The 5,259-nt window shown below is 35.0% G+C and overlaps 1 pseudogene; it reads left to right on the top strand.

Annotated features, from left to right (window-relative positions):
- Window positions 1-1,422, top strand: part of LOC107654279 (cytosolic phospholipase A2 gamma-like) — an 8,092-nt pseudogene extending 6,670 nt beyond the window's left edge.
- The last annotated feature ends 3,837 nt before the right edge of the window (window positions 1,423-5,259 follow it).

Below are 5,259 nucleotides of genomic sequence, written 5' to 3' on the forward strand. Positions count from 1 at the left end.
ACTGGAGGCAAAAGTCAGCATATTTTTCAAGTGGAAAACTGAATCTCGCTGATAAAGAAGCTGCAAAACTGCACATGAGGAAGTATACCTTGGATATTTGTGCATGCTTGAGCGTTTCGTTCAGTTTCTGGCCATTCAGTACGTTGAACTGTCTCTAATATGTAGGCTTCTAGCCATTAAGCTTCCAGTCAGAATTTAAAAAGCCATCAAAATTCAAACCTTTTGAAGTTCCAAGAAGATTTATTCAGATGAGTGCGTTTGTATTATAGATGTTTGCTTCAGCATTTGTAAGTGTGCGGTTTGGTGGATCTGGGGCACGAAATATGACTTTCTCCACAACATGACAGGTAAGAACAGACTCGTTTGTTACCTGGCAATTAAATGTGAATAATAAACACAGATTTCATGATGTGATCCCTCAGACAAAACTGTGCCTCGTGCTCTTCTGGAAAGTGAGACGAGAGACTATATAGACGCCGGACTGTTGCTGAACTCACCCTACTTCTCAGTGCTGAGAGAAGAACGAGACATTGACCTCATCGTTTCCCTGGATTTCAGTGATGGCGATCCTTTCATGGTAATATACTCCTATATAATTCTCTCTATAACAATGCAAACATACTCTAATAAAAGACGATTTTCCCCTAGAGATGTAAATTCTTTCATCATTTCTCGCCCTCATGTTGTTCATGTGTGACTTTCTTTAGATGGAGAGCTTGCTTCTTTTTTCTCATGACATTCATAGTGACCCCCAGATGTCACACTAACCTAAATTCTATCAGGACGACTATCATTAGAGATGACAGACAAATAGCTTACAGTTTGGATTGGCGGTATGGTTCTGTTCTGGGCAAGAACTCCCTGTGCATCCATGCAGCCTAGCATTGATAAGAGCAGGGAGAGCATTGATAACCCACCAAAACAAAACCATATGCTGATATCCCCCAACACAAACTGATAGCAAAATCTCAAAGCCTTAAGCAACAAGCATGTTGCCCTTAACCAATGACAAAAAAAAGAGTACTTTGCCAAAACCTGCATGAGGTTTAAACCTGTATCTCAACTGTAAATCAATGGCTATTTCGTGGACTACAACATGAAAGAAAGCCATCATAACAGACCAAAACAATGTTTGCTTCTACCACTAGAAGTTACGTATAAGCTTTAAACTGTGAATTAAATGTTTTTCTAACCCTTTTAGTCAAGTGATTCTGTGTGATTTTTCCATTGCAGACAGTGAGAGAAGCTGCTGAGACCTGCAAGAAACTAAAGATCCCTTTCCCTGAACTCAACATTCCCAGTGAAGATGTGAAGAAACCGAACGACTTCTATGTGTTCAAAGGCAAAAACGCTCCAACCGTGATTCACATCCCTCTGTTTAATGTGGTCAACTGTGGAGGCAAGTTCAGGTTGTCTAGTTGAATAAAACTGAGAAAAAAAAAAACGTTCTGATTTAAGTGTATTACTGTTTCTTCAGATGATATTGACACCTGGAGGTACAAATATGGGACGTTCAGTTTTTCCTACAGCGCTGAGATGATCACTAAACTAATGGAGGTCGCCGGAAAAAACATCTCAAACAACAGAGAGAAACTGTTGAAGCAGATTCATGCGGCCATCGGGCAAAAGCATAACAAACAACACTGTGTCTAAACTCAGTGTCTAAGGAGAATCTAAATACAGACTAAACTGATTTGCATATCAGTCATTTTACAATACATATACAATTTATTTTTCTGTCCTAATAATCACTTAAGAAAAATTGCTAAATGTGATCTGTCGCAGCATAAGAGCATCAGAGGTTAGTCGTGTTTGCATTTTATTTCTGTTTAATGCTCAAAATGTTTTTGCTGTTTCAGTCCGTTTCTTAACTTTTTTTTAAAGCAATAAATAGCATCATTAATAATATCAGCAAACAATGGACTGAAACCATGATTGCTTATTAAAACATTGTATTAGCTACTTTTTTTATTCCAATGAATTATTAAACTTCTCAAAATAAAAGAAAAGAAAAAAAAGAAAAGTGTCCATGGTCATTTGATATCAAACATCATAAACACTAATTAATTTCACAAGGGCAAGAAATATAACAATATTCAATTAGAAACTTTGGAAGCACACACACGCACACATACATATACATATATATATATATATACACATATACACATATATATATATACACATATACACATATATATATATACATATACACATATATATATACACATATACACATATATATATATACACATATACACATATATATATATACATATACACATATATATATACTATATATATATAACAAATAACTCTTATGAACTTAATATTCTTTTTAATCAAAAACACAGAATAGGATGTCTGATATTTTAAACATTTATATTTCATGATATTCGAAACATTTATTAAATAGAACATCTGTAGTGGCAAAATTCAAAACTAACATTGTATGTTTTCATTGTAATTTTTGTGTTTTATTTGATCAATTGCACAAAATTATAGCTTGATGAAAATTACACACAATAAAAATATTGTTCACAAGTGAGATTCACCTTTAATGTTCTCTTAAGGCATTACCTGAAAATAAAGAAATATGCCAAACCCTGGCATGCCATAAATGATATTGTATGCAATCATGGATATCTTTAATTTTACATATGCAAGCTACTTCCTTATGAAACAATATACCACATGTGCATGAAGGCTTTCCCCTTTATTCATTGAAAAGAGCCTTACATAAACATGTTCAATGCCACACAAGGTGAACATAATTAAAGGAAATATCACACTTTTCCTGGTTTCAGTGAGCCATTTATCATTCACAACCTCACCCTCATGATGATGTCTAGACATGCAGTGTAGTTTCCGAGCCCTATATAAGAGCCTCTTCAGGCTGAATGTCAGATAAAAGCTGCTGTGTTGTTATTGGTGTGGTGTTGAAGACTCATGATTTACAGAAAAAGTATATGTTTTAAAACTTTATGCAAATAATGTCAGGGCAATTTAAATGTTTCATGTCATAAATAGCATGCAATAACCTTATTATGAATGAATCCAGCATTTTCAGTAATTAGCTTTAAAACCAATTAAATGTGGCATGCTACCAAAAGTGCATAAAAATGTACAATAATGATGAAAAATGATTTGAGGGATTCATATTTCAGTGTGACAAAGTTTTACATTTTTTATGCATCATAATCTTTACAATGTTATTGAAATATACTATAAATAATTGTATGTTTGAAACATACTTCTGATATTTTGATTCAATAATAGAACATTTAGCATGATCATGTTTTTCACATTATTTAAATGTTGAATTGTTCAAAGGTGTTTAATTTTTAAGCTGGAACACATATTTCACACATACTTTCTACTTTATGTTTCTTTGGTTTATCATAATTATCTGAAAACAGCCTTTCAGAAGTTACTGATTTGCTATATCTTCAAAATTATTAATCTTAAATAATAGAAATTGACTTGACTCACTTTCTTGTTTTAGGGATGAGTGCATCTAAACCCCAGGAAAGGTATGTTATCCTTCTCAGATTCCTAAAGTCACGGAAGCAGTAAAATAACACAAACTACAACAAACTGTTATATTCTGGGAGTAACTGCGCAAAATACACTTCAGATTTAATAGCATTGAAATCTAGAATATTGGATATCTAAATATATGAAATAAGTCATGTTCAGGTCAGCACTGATCTGTCTGTCTGTCTGTGTGGCCTCCTCAGCGGTAAGGTGAGAATCAAACCCTTTCTGAATAGGAACGAGCAGAAGTTATAACCAGAAGGAGAAACGCTCTTCAACAAAGCCTGAAGAAGCTTCGGATTCAATGCAGTCGGGTAAAACATCATATGCAACACTTCATAATTCCGACTGCTTATATTGAAATGGCCTACAAATGATGTGTTGGGCGATGAAAATCAGCTGTTAAGCATAAATTTCACTCTCTTCATTGTGAAAAATTATGCCGTTCCCAGGTAGCAAGCATTGATGTGTTCTTACAAAATGTTAAACACAATGACTCACTATTTCAAATAGCGCAACATAATCAAAATCAAAAAAAATTTGTATCATTACATTCGGTTATTTTATCTAAAATCTATTAATGCTTAAATAACTTTCACAGTTTCTGCAACAAACATTTGTAAATGGAAAGTGGCCCTTCAGGAGCAGGACTGGACACACCTGAGTTATTGTAATAATTAAGTTAGTCACACAATGTAACTGGAATGGGGACAGAAGCTTATAAACTATCTCAGCTCATTTTCTCATTCTCATTTTCATTTTCCATATGATGCGATTTAAATTGTTCCTTTCTCTTTGGAGTGTTACAAGCTTTTGGTGCATAAAGAAGATCTGTAAAGTTGCAAAGACTAAAATCTCAAATCCAAAGAGATATTCTTTATAAAAGTTAAGAGTCAGCCACGCCTACCTAAAACGGCTCGTTCTAACACGCCCCCACATACCTACATCACTATGTGGGAATATTTGCATAATGCCGCCCAAATGTGCACGCAAAGAAAGAAGGCGTGGTTTCAGGAACAGCAGTAGTGTTGATGCAGCATGTCAGGGAGACGCTGTGTGTTTTTCACAATAGGTCTCCGCACCGTTTCAATGTCGTTATCACAGGACGATCGAGTTATGCGATTTTGATTAAACATTAAGATATTTTAGGTCTAAAAAATAAAACATTAAGATTAGATTCTTACCTTAAAGGGGTCATATGATGCGATTTCAAGTTTTCCTTTCTCTTTGGAGTGTTACAAGCTGATTGTGCATAGATAAGATCCCTGAAGTTGCAAAGACTAAAGTCTCAAAACCAAAGAGATATTCTTTATCAAAGTTAAGACTCTGCCACGCCCCCCTAAAACGGCTCGTTCTAACACGCCCCCACATATCTACCTCACTATGTGGAAATATTTGCATAATGCGCCCAAATGTTCACGCAAAGAAAGAAGGCGTGGTTTCAGTAACCGCAGTTAGTGTTGAAGCAGCATGTCAGGGAGACGCTGTGTGTTTCTAGGCGAAAGCAAAAGCACTTTATTTGGCCTTCCGAAAGCAGATGCATTTAGGAATCTTTAAGATCACTTACAACAGAACAACAATGCATTTTATGGACGACCGTTTCATGAACCTAGGAGAGGAGGTAATTCTGACTTTGCTATGACAATCTGGGGCTTCTGAATCAGCTACTGTTTTGTTACTAGTTTAAGTATTTGCTATTGACTGTTCAAATGCAGAGTTTTG

Source organism: Sinocyclocheilus anshuiensis, unplaced genomic scaffold, assembly GCF_001515605.1.
Source record: "Sinocyclocheilus anshuiensis isolate Anshui unplaced genomic scaffold, SAMN03320099.WGS_v1.1 scaffold163, whole genome shotgun sequence".
NCBI classification, from domain to species: domain Eukaryota; kingdom Metazoa; phylum Chordata; class Actinopteri; order Cypriniformes; family Cyprinidae; genus Sinocyclocheilus; species Sinocyclocheilus anshuiensis.